The sequence below is a fragment of the Triticum aestivum genome, chromosome 4D (genome assembly GCF_018294505.1).
Source record: "Triticum aestivum cultivar Chinese Spring chromosome 4D, IWGSC CS RefSeq v2.1, whole genome shotgun sequence".
Classification (NCBI taxonomy): Eukaryota; Viridiplantae; Streptophyta; class Magnoliopsida; order Poales; family Poaceae; genus Triticum; species Triticum aestivum.
In genome coordinates, this window is record NC_057805.1 from 437,543,787 (window position 1) to 437,558,562 (window position 14,776).

The window sequence follows — 14,776 nt, forward strand, 5'->3', positions numbered from 1 at the left end:
CAAGAACATCCTGAAATACCTGATAAGGACTAAGGATATATTTCTCGTTTATGGAGGTGACAAAGAGCTCATCGTAAATGGTTACGTTGATGCAAGCTTTGACACTGATCCGGACGATTCTAAATCGCAAACCGGATACGTGTTTACATTGAACGGTGGAGCTGTCAATTGGTGCAGTTCTAAACAAAGCGTCGTGGCGGGGTCTACATGTGAAGCGGAGTACATAGCTGCTTCGGAAGCGGCAAATGAAGGAGTCTGGATGAAGGAGTTCATATCTGATCTAGGTGTCATACCTAGTGCATCGTGTCCAATGAAAATCTTTTGTGACAATACTGGTGCAATTGCCTTGGCGAAGGAATCCAGATTTCACAAGAGAACCAAGCACATCAAGAGACGCTTCAATTCCATCCGGGATTTAGTCCAGGTGTGAGACATAGAAATTTGCAAGATACATACGGATCTGAATGTTGCAGACCCGTTGACTAAGCCTCTTCCACGAGCAAAACATGATCAGCACCAAGGCTCCATGGGTGTTAGAATCATTACTGTGTAATCTAGATTATTGACTCTAGTGCAAGTGGGAGACTGAAGGAAATATGCCCTAGAGGCAATAATAAAGTTATTATTTATTTCCTTATATCCTGATAAATGTTTATTATTCATGCTAGAATTGTATTAACCGGAAACATAATACATGTGTGAATACATAGACAGACAGAGTGTCACTAGTATGCCTCTACTTGACTAGCTCGTTGATCAAAGATGGTTAAGTTTCCTAGCCATTGACATGGGTTGTCATTTGATTAACAGGATCACATCATTAGGAGAATGATGTGATTGACTTGACCCATTCCGTTAGCTTAGCACTCAATCGTTTAGTATGTTGCTATTGCTTTCTTCATGACTTATACATGTTCCTATGACTACGAGATTATGCAACTCCCGTTTACCGGAGGAACACTTTGTGTGCTACCAAACGTCACAACGTAAATGGGTGATTATAAAGGTGCTCTACAGGTGTCTCCGAAGGTACTTGTTGGGTTGGCGTATTTCGAGATTAGGATTTGTCACTCTGATTGTCGGAGAGGTATCTCTGGGCCCACTCGGTAATGCACATCACTTAAGCCTTGCAAGCATTGCAACTAATGAGTTAGTTGCAGGATGATGTATTACGGAACGAGTAAAGAGGCTTGCCGGTAACGAGATTGAACTAGGTATTGAGATACCGACGATCGAATCTCGGGCAAGTAACATATCGATGACAAAGGGAACAACGTATGTTGTTATGCGGTCTGACCGATAAAGATCTTCGTAGAATATGTGGGAGCCAATATGAGCATCCAGGTTCCGCTATTGGTTATTGACCGGAGACGTGTCTCGGTCATGTCTACATAGTTCTCGAACCCGTAGGGTCCGCACGCTTAAAGTTTCGATGACAGTTATATTATGAGTTTATATGTTTTGATGTACCGAAGGTTGTTCGGAGTCCCGGATGTGATCACGGACATGACGAGGAGTCTCGAAATGGTCGAGACATGAAGATTGATATATTGGAAGCCTATATTTGGATATCGGAAGTGTTCCGGGTGAAATCGGGATTTTACCGGAGTACCGGAGGGGTTACCGGAACCCCCCGGGGGTTAATGGGCCATAGTGGGCCTTAGTGGAGATGAGGAGAGGCGGCCAGGGCAAGGGCCATGCGCCCCTCCCCCCTAGTCCGAATAGGACAAGGAGAGGGGGCGGCGGCCCCCCTTTCCTTCCTCTCCTCCACCTCTTTCCCCCTTCTCCTATTCCAACAAGGAAGGGAGGGAGTCCTACTCCCACCTCGATAATACTGTAGCGGTGCTTAGGCGAAGCCCTGCGTGGGTAGAACATCATCATCGTCACCACGCCGTCGTGCTGACGAAACTCTCCCTCAACACTCGGCTGCATCGGAGTTCGAGGGACGTCATCGGGCTGAACGTGTGCTGAACTGGGAGGTGCCGTGCGTTCGGTACTTGATCGGTCGGATCGTGAAGACGTACGACTACATCAACCGCGTTGTGCTAACGCTTCCGCTTTCGGTCTACGAGGGTACATGGACAACACTCTCCCCTCTCGTTGCTATGCATCACCATGATCTTGCGTGTGCGTAGGAAAATTTTGAAATTACTACGTTCCCCAACAATGATTGGGTACAAGGATCTGCCAACCATTGATGCGGACTCCAAGAAAGAATTGTATCCAGGTTGCAAAAAGAAATATTCCAGGTTGAGTGCCACCCTGGCGCTTCTCAGATTTAAAGTAGCAAACGGTCTATCAAACAAGGGCTTCACAGAGCTGTTAGGTCTTTTGAAAGAAATTCTTCCGGAAGATAATGTGCTCCCCGGAAGCACGAATGAAGCGAAGAAAATTGTTTGCCCATTGGAACTTAAAGTACAGAAGATACACGCTTGTGTGAATGATTGTATATTGTATCGTGGTGAGTACAGAGATTATCGTGCATGTCCCACATGCAAGCATGCACCATACAAGCGTAGGAGAGCAAAGGACAAGTACAAATTGGACGACGAGATCAAGACAGGAGTCCCGTTCAAGGTTGTTTGGTACTTGCCTTTAATTCCAAGGTTGAGCCGTTTGTTTGCAAACCCTAGAGAGGCAAAGAGGTTGCGGTGGCATCATGATGAGCGAATTGCGGATAAGTATATGAGGCACCCGAAAGATGGGGCTTAGTGGGAATTAATCGACAAAAAGTTTGAAAATTTTGCCAAGGATCCTAGAAGTATAAGGCTCGGGGAGTGTACTGACGGGATGAATCCTTTTGGCGATATGAGCACCAATCATAGCACATGGCCGGTGCTTCTGTGCATATATAACCTAGCTCCTTGGTTGTGTATGAAGAAAAAATACATTATGATGTCAATGATTATCCAAGGCCCGAAGCAACCTGGAAATGACATCGACATTTACTTTCAGCTACTGGTAGAAGAACTACTGACAGTGTGGATAGATGCGCCTGCTGTAAAATGTTATGATGCTTACAGAAAGGAGATTTTCGATCTACATGCCATGCTGGTGCACACCATGTAAGATATGCCGGCATTAGGCAACACATCGGGGCAGAAAACAAGGGGAGAAGTAGGGTGTGTCACATGCATGGATAGGACAGCTAGCAGAAGACTTCCCAACTCACACAAAACAGTGTATTTGTGTCATCGTAGGTTCTTATGAAAAAATCACCCATACCGAAAGATGAAAGCTGAATTTGATGGTACAGCAGAGGCAGTTGTAGCCCCAAGACCCTATGAAGGGGTGGTGGTCCACAACATGGCTAAAAAAATTAATGTTGTGCTTGGCAAGAACCACCCTTTGACGGTGAAACTAACATGCAAGGATCAAGTGTTTAAGAAGAAATCGGTGTTCTGGAAATTACCTTACTGGGAGATTCTACGTGTACGTCACTGCATCGATGCCATGCATGTAGAGAAGAACGTATGTGAAAGCATCCTTGGTACTCTGCTCAAGATTAAAGGTAAAAGAAAGGATGGTGACGGTTCACAGCTCGATATGCTTGCTGATCAATCACAACGCAAGAGTGAAGCAGAAGATGATGACAAATTCATCAAAGCTCGCTAGAGTTACAATTTCAGTACAAAAGAAGCAACACAGTTCTTCACCTATTTGTTGTCAGTTAAGACACCCTCTTCCTACTCCGCAAACATCAGAAGTCTCATGGATGTGAGCTCAGGTAAAATGAAGTTGGGACACATGAAGTCACATGATTGCCACGTAATGTTGACACAAATCCTCTCGGTGGCATCAGGAATCTGATGGACAAAGATATAAGAAACACACTCATTGACCTCTGTGATTTCTTCAACCAACTATGGCAGAAAGTTGTAGATCCTGAAGAGTTGGATCATATGCAAGATGATATTGCAAGAATGTTGTCCAACCTAGAGATGTTTTTCCCACCGTCATTCTTTGATATCATGGTCCATCTCACTGTGCACCTTGTCGACGAGATAAAGTATTGTGGTCCTGTGTTTCTTCGCAACATGTATCCCTTCGAGCGGTTCATGGGAATCCTGAAGCGCTTTTGTCGGAACCGAAACCATCCAGTGGCAAGCATCCTACAAGGTTATACCGCGGAGGAGGTGGTTGAGTTTTGCACCGAATACATGAAACAAAGACCTATAGGTTTTCCCCTCTCTCGCCACGAGGGAAGGCTGAAAGGTAAGCCAGTCCTTGCTGGCACGCAAATGGCTGCACCTGGAGAATTGGCAGAGAAAGCCCATTTGACGGTACTGCTTAACAGCCCAGTTCTCATCGCTTATGCCGAACAACACTTGGTGGAGATACGCCAAAGATTCTTACCAATGGTGCCTTCATCAGAGGTGGAGATGAAGGAGCACACTAAGAACTACGCCGAATGGCTGAAGAATCGTTTGGCACAAGGATCCATCGATGACATTGCTACGTGGTTGGCACAAAAGCCATCACCTACGGTGCTGACGTACCAAGCATATGACATAAATAGATACACGTTCTACACTGAGGAACGTGATAAGAAGACCTCGTATCAGAATAGCTCTGTTCGAATAGAATGCATGACTGTAAATGAAGCTGATAAAAGGGTATACTATGGAACCATCAAAGAGATTTGGGAGCTTGACTATGTGAAAGTTAAGGTGGCATTATTCAGGTGTGCATGGATCCCTCTTGGTCAGTAAGGATTGATGAGTACAGGAAGACCTGTGTTAACAGGACAACGATGGCATATCACGCAGACCCATTCATTCTTGCCAGCGATGCTACCCAGATTTTCTTTGTGGAAGACCCCTTGCATAAGAATGGCCATTTAGCGATGCATGGGAAGAGAAGGGTACTGGGTGTCGATGATGTTGCCGATCAGGACGAGTATGATGAATTTGATGAGTTGCCAGCCAAGGGATCACACACCAGTGCAACAGAGAAGAAGTTTAAAATCATCAAAAACCCCCAAGTTCATTCAGGGTCAACTTAATGATCCTAGTTCCCACATGTACATGCGAATTAAGCTGTAAGACTAGTCTTTATACCTACCCTGCAACTTAATTCGTTCAATTTAGAACTGTCGCGTGTACTGAATTTGTGAGTTATGCCCGGTTTTCTGTTGATGTAAGAACTGTTAATGTGTTGACCTTGATATGCTGTCAGCTCAGGCAATGAATATGAACTGTTTTTTGTTATTATTATTATTATTATTATTATTATTATTATATCATAGAGGTAGCACACTCAATCGATCTCACTACAGTATGTGTGAACAAAAATATGCAATCTGATTTGCGAATAGCACACGGTTCGTTGATGAAAGCCGTGTGCCGACCAAACCCCGCCACCACCCCGCCCACGATCTGAGTCGTGCTTTCTGATTGGCCAGAACCCAAACCCCCGGATCGTACGTCTGCACAGTTGGATGCTCCCAGATCGAACGGCGATCCTCATCCCTTTCGACAGCACATGCGTTCCGATTGTAATTTTATTTTTATGCACAAAATGCACGTTAATATCAAAAAATGTCTTAAATATAGCTAACAATACCTGAAATGCGCCAGAAAATTAAACCCGTGGTATAATGGTGATTGCGTACCGCGGAATTTTTTATGAGGCCAAACGATGAAGTCACCGGCCACAGGAGTTTGAATTGACACGTCTCCTTTTGGAAAACCATGATCCTTCATGTGAGATGCTCCGGTTTGGAAGGAGCGGTCATCAAAACTTATGCCAAACTTTACCAATTTTTTTCCACGGGGTCGTGAGAGCACGCCACAGGCACACATCGATTTTGATGATGTCCAAACTCCATCTGAATTTTCTGTAATTAAAATACCAACTAGGCCTATGCCAGTGGCTGCACCTCGTGACCGAAATGTTTGAAACTTCTCCCCGCTTCTTGAACAAACGGATGAAAACTCACAAAGTGACGCACAAATGATCTGTACACCTTTGCTAGGCTGATAGTAAGGGGGTATCATAGCTAGTATCATGCATGCAAACTAGGCAATTTTGATGAGCTGTCATAGAATTAATTAAATGAAGAAAGAGAGGGTTAAGTATCATATCATGAAACCGTATCATAATAAATGTTATGCTACTATGTGCATGATGACGGGAAAATGGCGGGCGTGAGACACACGTCCACGTCATTGATACAGAGAGAATAATCTAAGTGCATAAACAAAATGGAGATCAAACATTGCAGGTACTTTATTTCCAGAACTCTTACATTTACATAACAATTCTGTTAATTACATCTCCGAACAGAAAACCCCTGATTAAGAATTCCAACATATCTATTACATAGCATCACAACACATGAGTACTACAAAGTGTAGAAATAAAAGAAGACTACAAAATGTAGAAATAGAAGTCCTCCTCACTGTCCTCGACGCCTGCGTACTCGGGGAGCCTTGAACTTCGTCTATGCTAACATATGCGTTGCATAACATTCATGATTTGACAATGTTCATTCGTATAGCACGTTCATGCCTAGCTCATTAACCATCGCAAATATGTAGTGGTTGTCTTTTTAATGGTTAACTAGCCGGGCTAACGGTGTATATGCAATATAGGGCATAACTATTTTTATGAGTTGGGTTTACTTTATAGAAACGTATATAGTGTTGCCTCGAGCCATTATATGCGAGGACTATATGAAACTTGTTGATGACATATTCCGCACTATATTATATTTAGTGCGAGTCATAGGCTATGACCCTAGTTACTTTTCTATGCATGGTACAATGTTAATCTGTATGAGAGGTTATATTATGACATATGGGTTATGCTTAAATACTAGTTTTGCTAGTCTCAAACATGTCATATATGGGCATGTGACTAAGTGAATCTAGTCAAATATTTATATGGGTTTGAATGAGAATATTTCTTTTATAAAGTTTCACTTCACTTGTATTAGTACTAACATCATGTAGCAACTTCGTGCCCATATGTAGCATAACCAAATGAAGTGTCGGGACTTCTTCTTGCTTGTATTATCACCACGTAGCATAGATTGTATGCTTGTGGTGTAACCAAACAGAAGTATATATCAGTATATGTTTCGCATGGACATGATGAAGTATATGACAATTCTCAAAGCCTAGATATATGACCCAAAACTATGAAGAGCCAAAGTCATGTATATTGAGTTGTCATGGATTTGTTTCACATAGGTTTTCACAAGTACAAAATCCGAGCGTATAATGCTACTTCTTAAGACAAATGAACATATAGACGCATGCTCCAAGTTTACACCCTATACTGATGTATTTAGGGGTCTAGCCAGACTATAAATTATATGGAAGGAACATGTGTGAATTTCCAACAAAATAGGACTTTATGAAACCTTTATTTCTATTTCTATCCTTGATATGTATCAACATGGGATGCAAGATCATCATGAGACCAAATCAAGATGGACATATTTTTATTCTTGAATTGTATCAACATCGGATGCAAGATCACCATGAGACCAAAACAAGATGAGCATAATTTTTGGTCTTGACTTGTATCAACATGGAGATGCAAGATCAATCACCATGAGACCAAAACAAGAAGGATTTTAGTTGCATCGTGTGCACTTAGTTTGCATCATTATAGGATTGAGGAGTGATATATGATCACTAGGCATGTCATGCATTATCTTGATTTGTTTCAGCATGGGATCATAATCGCCATGAGACCGAATCAAGCACAAATTACTTGGGTAGCACCGAACATATATGAGGTGTACGGTGAAAGAGAAGGATCATCAATGGGTATATTTTAACCTTGAATTGTATCAATATGGGATGCAATATCACCATGAGACCAAAACAAGACGGAACATATTTTTATTCTTGAATTGTATCAACATGAGATGCAAACAAGATGAACACCATTTAACCATGGTTTGTATCAACAAGGGATGCTAGATCCCATGAGGCCAAACTAGATGTGCTATGTGAAGTGACGTAGAACACCCATACTATTTGAGGCATATGATTCAACAGGGATACATCAAGAATGGAGCCAGGAGGTTGCCTTGAATTCTCACCTTGCCTTGGATGTGGTCACGTATGTGTGATGTGGTGATGTAGATGAGAGCCGCCCGTGTAGAGAAGCTCATGGGCGATGCAGATGGTGAGCAGCCGGCGATGAATGGCGCGGACGACGATCGGTCGGCGATTGACAGGTCCAAAGCTTCTCTCTCAGCTAGCAATGGTGGTTTCTCTCGAGACATGAAGAACAGATCACACACGGAAGATTTTTGCGACGCAAAGATACGCGTCTTTTCTGGCGTCTTTCTGTTATTCTTCATAGATGATCTAAACGGCATATGCCTACACACACGATCAGGCCAACGCCTTGACTGAGACTCACGCCAAGCTAACCCCACTATGCCTGATCCTAGATGCAAGGGACGTGCTGCATGCGCTTATCCAACGCGTCATGCACACGGAAATACAAAGCAAACATGCATGCGTGATTACAAAAGGGAAACAAACAGACTAAAACAAGATTACACGCTGAGATTCACCCCCTTAATCTGTTTCTTCACCGCTCGGAGTCCAATGCGCTCGCGAAGCTCCAGGAACTTCACACGGGCGAGCGACTTGGTCAGTATGTCGGCGAGCTGGTCGCCGGTTCGGACATGCTCCACGGTGACCCTCCCTTCTTCAACGCACTCGCGAATGAAATGGTAGCGAACATCTATGTGCTTGCTGCGATCATGATGGACTGAGTTCTTACAAAGCGCAATTGCAGATTTGTTGTCCACTTTGATCAAAACCTTCTGCTGCTCCCTCTTCATCAGTTTCTTCTGCTGCTCTTTGTTCATCAGTTCACCAAGCAGCCATGATAACCAAATTCCCTGACAAGCAGTGATAGCTGCAGCAATATATTCGGCTTCACACGATGATGTTGCCACTACCTTTTGTTTCTGCGAGACCCAAGTTACTGGATTTGTGCCAAGGAAGTATAGCACACCTGATGTGCTTTTACGATCATCAAGATCACCAGCATGGTCACTATCACTGTATCCAACAAGTCATGGCTCCTCTTCTTCCTTCCTTCCATAGTGACAGCCGAGATGAAAGGTGCCACGGATGTACCTCAAAATCTGCTTGACTGCTGCCATGTGGTTCACCGTAGGAGCTTCCATGAAACGACTAACGACGCCCACTGAGTAAGCAAGATCCGGCCTTGTGTTTACCAAATACCTCAGACTCCCAACTATGCTACGGTACTGAGTTGAGTCCACTTTCTTGTCCTGATCAGTTTTAACTAGCTTCAGTCTTGGCTCCATTGGTACTTGACTTGGGTTGCACTCTGCCATTCCAACCTTCTCAAGGATCTTCTGAGCATATCCGGCCTGGCTGAGTGTAATGCCATTGGCGGTCTGGGCTACCTCGATCCCGAGATAGTATGACAACAAACCCAGATCACTCATTTTGAACAGATTTTTCATCTGCTCCTTGAAGCTGTCAATCTCCACTTGGCTTGCACCAGTTATCACCAAGTCATCGACATAAACGCCTACGAGCAGCCGCGAGCCACCTTTGCTTCTCATGTACACCGCGTGCTCAAGAGGACATCTCTCGAACCCGAGCGTGAGCAGAGTGGCGTGCAACTTGGCATACCATGCTCTCGGCGCCTGACGAAGTCCATACAATGCCTTGTTCAGCTTCAAAACTTTGTGCTCATTGCCGTCTTCTTCATAACCAGGGGGTTGTCGCACGAACACCTCCTTCTGCAGCTCTCCATTCCAGAATGCGGACTTTACGTCCATGTGGTGCAGACGCCAGCCCTCAAGTGCAGCCACGGCGATGAGCAGACGCACAGTTTCCATGCGCGCAACAGGGGCAAATACTTCATCAAAATCCACCCCTCGCGTTGCACATATCCCTTTGCAACAAGGCGGGCTTTATGCTTGACGATGGCACCGCTCGGATCTTTCTTCAGCTTGTATACCCATTTCAGACCGATGGGTTTTTGTCCAGACGGGAGGTCGACGAGCTGCCATGTATCATTGCCACGGATGGAGTCAAGCTCTTCCTCCATGGCACGCCTCCATCTTGGCTCCTTCCGAGCCTCGACGTGTGACATGGGCTCCTCTATACCGAGCAAGCACAACTTAGCATCCACGCCGGCGTCGGCGAACTGCAACTCTGCACCAGGTGGAACCGTTGTTTCCTCCAAGATCTCCATCAGGTTTCTGAACCCCTTGGGCCCGAGCTCGTCATAGGTGTGGGACGGAGGCGTCCGCCCCTCGTCAGCGTCTGCAGCGGTGTTCACTGCTATGCCTGCAGAAACACTTGCTGCTCTCGGCGTGCTCTGCGTCGCGGGCGACTCGCACGGCATGCCGATTGGAGTGGCACTAGCCGGTGTGGTCTCGCCCGTCTCTGCATGTACGCCGTCCTCCAACGTCACCTTACTTGTACCTGAAGTGGAGATGATTGGATACGTGACTGTAAACACCTCATAACTGGACGCTTCTTGCCTGTGCACTGTGCTCCAATCCCATTGCTGCTTCTCGTCAAACACTACGTCCCTTGTGACGATGACACGGTTGCCGATCGGATCAAATACTCGATAGGCTTTTGTGTTCGGCTCATACCCGAGTAGAACTGTACGAACGCTCCTGTCCGCAAGCTTCGACGAGTTCGGCTTTGTCACCTTGGCATAGGCGACACAGCCAAACGTACGCAGGTGCTCGACACTGGGCTTCCGTGCACACCAGGCTTCATACGGCGTCTGGCCGGCGACACTCTTCGTCGGCGCACGGTTCAGGAGGTAGACAGCAGTGGTGACCGCCTCCCCCCAGAATTTTCCTGGGACTCCCTTGCTCTTCAACAGACTACGAGCCATGCCAACAATTGTTTGATTGCGGCGCTCGACGACGCCATTTTGCTGCGGTGAATAAGGCGCCGTGAGGAAGTGTTTGATGCTGTGGTCATCGCAGTATGCCTTGAACGCTTTTGAGGTGAACTCACCACCTCGGTCAGTGCGGAGCACCTTAAGATCGAGCTCCACTTCCTTCTCTGCACCAAGTCTGAACCTATGAAAGGCACCAAGTGCCTGGTCCTTGGTTTTCAGCAGAATTAGCCACATGAACCTGGAGACATCATCAACAAGCAGAAGAAAGTAGCGGTTGCCGGCGGGTGTTGGTGGAGAGATTGGCCCGCAGAGGTCACCGTGGACCAACGCTAGCGGGCGCTCAGCACGGTACGTCGCCTCGCTAGGGAATGACAGTCGCCGTTGCTTCCCAACGAGGCAGCCGTCGCATATCTGATCAATATGATCTATGTGCGGCAGCCCATGTACCATCTCCTTATGCGCTAGCTCGCGCAACGCCTTGAAGTTGAGATGACCGTACCGTGCATGCCAAAGCCAAGCCGTGTCGCCGCAGTTAGCCATGAGGCAGACCGGCTGCGCCTGGCTCAGGTCGAGGATGTAGAGACGGCTTTGGTTCCACAGCACGTGCGCGAGAAGCTCGCGTGCCTTGTCGTAGATCTCCATGTAGTCGTCCTCGATCACCACCTTGCACCCACGTTCAGCAAGTTGGCCCAAACTGATGATGCAGCTCTTCAGCGACGGGATGTAGTACACATTTGCAAGGGCACAGTGTTCACCGTTCAGGCACTGGAACAACACAGTGCCACGCCCAACAATGTCCACGGCTGAACCATCCCCAAACCTGACCTTCCCAGTCACAGTGAGGTCGAGGTCCAAGAACTTCTCCTTGATCCCTGTCATATGATTGCTAGCACCAGTATCTAATTACCAAGCATCACCTTTGTACCTTTTCGGGTGTACCTTTATTTCATTGAGGAGAACCTCACCGGAGTGCTCGTCAGTTTCAGTCAGATCGAAGATCTCCGCCATGAGCAGAGTTGCTGGACCTTCATCTTCCTTCTCTGCCATGAGAGCCCTCTCCTTCTTTGGCTTGCGGCACTCAGCAGCAAAGTGCCCTTTAATACCACAGTTGTGGCACTTGTACTTCTTCTTCCAGTCGTTGTTCTTGCCACGGCCGGAATTTGAGTTGGAGCCATGCTGCTGTGGTTTCTTGCCGTGGTTTCTTGCCGTGGCTTCCAGATCGGTCGCCGTTCTGGCCACCGGACGACGATCCCTCACCTCCTGTCTTCTTCCCTTCGAGCTTCTCCCACTGTGCACGTGACAACATCAGGTGCTCTCCTTCCTAAGGATTGCCGAAGGTAGAACGTACGCGCTCGTCGTACGCCTTGTAACGCCCCACCAAGTCTTCAGTTGATAGGGTTTTGAGATCGATGCACTGCTCGATTGTGGTCACCAGCTGCATGTAACGCGCCGGTGCTGCACGTAGGAACTTGCGCACGACCTCAATCTCGTCGAGCTTCTCGCCGAGGCCACGAATCCCGCTGACGGGCGATGTGACGCGCGTAGCGAATTCGTCCACGGTCTCGCTCTCCGCCATCTTCAGTTCCTCGAACTGCTTCTTGTACGTCTGCAAGTTTGCCTCGCGAACGCGGTCGTGGCCGAGATGGGACTTCTTGATGGCTTCCCAGGCTTCTTTTGCTGAATCCTTGCCAGCGAGAGTTGGAAGCATCGTCTTGGGCACGGCGCGATAAATCGCGGTTAGCGCCCCACGATCTTTGCGGTACTCAGCACCGCCTTCCGCATACTCGGGGCCTGCCTTGTCGATGGCGCCCCACACCTCCATGAACTGCAGCTGGACACGCATCTGCATCGCCCACATGGAGTAGTTGTCCCGCTCGAGCTGCGGGAAGGAGTTCTGATCAAACGGCTCCGGCTTGACTTCCATCGCCTCCGGCAGCGTTAGCGTTCCATCTCCGCTGCTTTTCAGCGAGCCCCGCGGCACGATCTTGGGCATACAATCAAAGCTCTGATGCCAAATGACAGGTCCAAAGCTTCTCTCTCAGCTAGCAATGGTGGTTTCTCTCCAGACACGAAGAACAGATCACACACGGAAGATTTTTGCGACGCAAAGATACGCGTCTTTTCTGGCGTCTTTCTGTTATTCTTCAAAGATGATCTAAACGGCATATGCCTACACACGATCAGGCCAACGCCTTGACTGAGACTCACGCCAAGCTAACCCCACTATGCCTGATCCTAGATGCAAGGGACGTGCTGCATGCGCTTATCCAACGCGTCATGCACACGGAAATACAAAGCAAATGTGCATGCGTGATTACAAAAGGGAAACAAACAGACTAAAACAAGATTACACGCTGAGATGGCCAACGACGAGCGGCGCGACGGCGACGGCGACGAGGACGACGACGAGATGAACGGCCGGCGGCGACGACAGCGAGACGAACGGCCGGCGGCGACGATGGCGAGCGGCGTTGCAGCGTATGTATGTGTGTGTGAGTGATGGACTGGAGATAGAGCAAGCAATGGATGGATCGATGATGAGCGAGCAGCGATGGACTGAATGAGCGATCGATGAATGTGGTGAGCAGCCTTCTCTATGCTGGACAACCATGTATTTATAGGGGAGCCAAGGGTAGAGCTAGCGTGATGCCTTCAGAACTTCCCGCGCGCGCCAAGCTTCTACTACGCACATCGTGATCGTGCAGAATGTGGGAGCGTGGGGCGTCGCTGGCCGGTATGATGCAGACTTGGTCCCGTTTAACTGGACGTCAGGAGAATAGTCGGGCCTGGCCTCATTAAGCCTAATTAACTAACTGGGCTCTAATTGCATGCAAGCATGGCCTCCGTTCGGTGCAGCAATTTGACGTATATGCTGATCTGGTTTCACGTACAAGTCTTTGATCCTCCTGTTTAATTAGAGCATAATGCATGCATGCATGCCTTAGTATGGAAGGAGGACGTGCTATATGGGCCATGGGCTGGGTAATTACTTTATTAATCCCATGCATGCATGCATGTGGTAGGTCCATGTATGTATCCTTTTCACGTAAGTGTACTTGGCCTTGCTCATTATACAATGTCCCCTTTATTTCAAATCGTCGCTGCGCGTCACATTATTTTATAGAAGTATCGTGCCAATATTTTCTTTTAGCGATAATAGGATAACGTGATATAATATTTTGGCAATATTAGCGTCGTCTATGAAACTTTGAATTTGCCAACATCGGAATTTCGCCGTTGATGATGGCATATGTGTATGAAAGTCATATGTCCTCTAATTTAGACGACGATATTGCTCCTCCTCTTTTATTTCTGGGTCTTTTATTTTATATTGAGCGGCGCAACAGAAATTCATCATGTTATTTTTATCTGCGTATTCGGCAACTCGGTATTTTTTTCATTTTATGTAAATGATTTTATTTTAATAATATCTAAGCACCGTGTTTCACTTTGGCCGAAATCGGTGTCAACAGATGCCCCTCGAGGTCTGGATGCGAATGTTTTTTTAATTCGAATTCAGAGCTCGAAAATATATGTATCTTTCGTTTTTAACGTGCCTCAGTTTAGACTCGTGAGAGTATGGAGTATTTTTTATGTGCCCCAGTTTAGACTCGTGAGGATATGGAGTATATTCTTTTTTTCTTATGTGCCCCAGTTTAGACTCGTGAGGGTATGGAGTATTTTTTATGCATAGTAACGCTTAAGGAATTTCCCATTTACCGGTGCCGGCGAGTATTCCCCATCTGGTGATATGATTCTATATGCGCTGCTAGAATAAACCTCTTTTATGACGAAGGGACCTTCCCATTTTGGTTCAAATTTTCCTTTCATCCGTCGCGTGATATTCATAGGACGGATGACCACAAGTACTAGATCTCCTTGTTTGAACGACCTT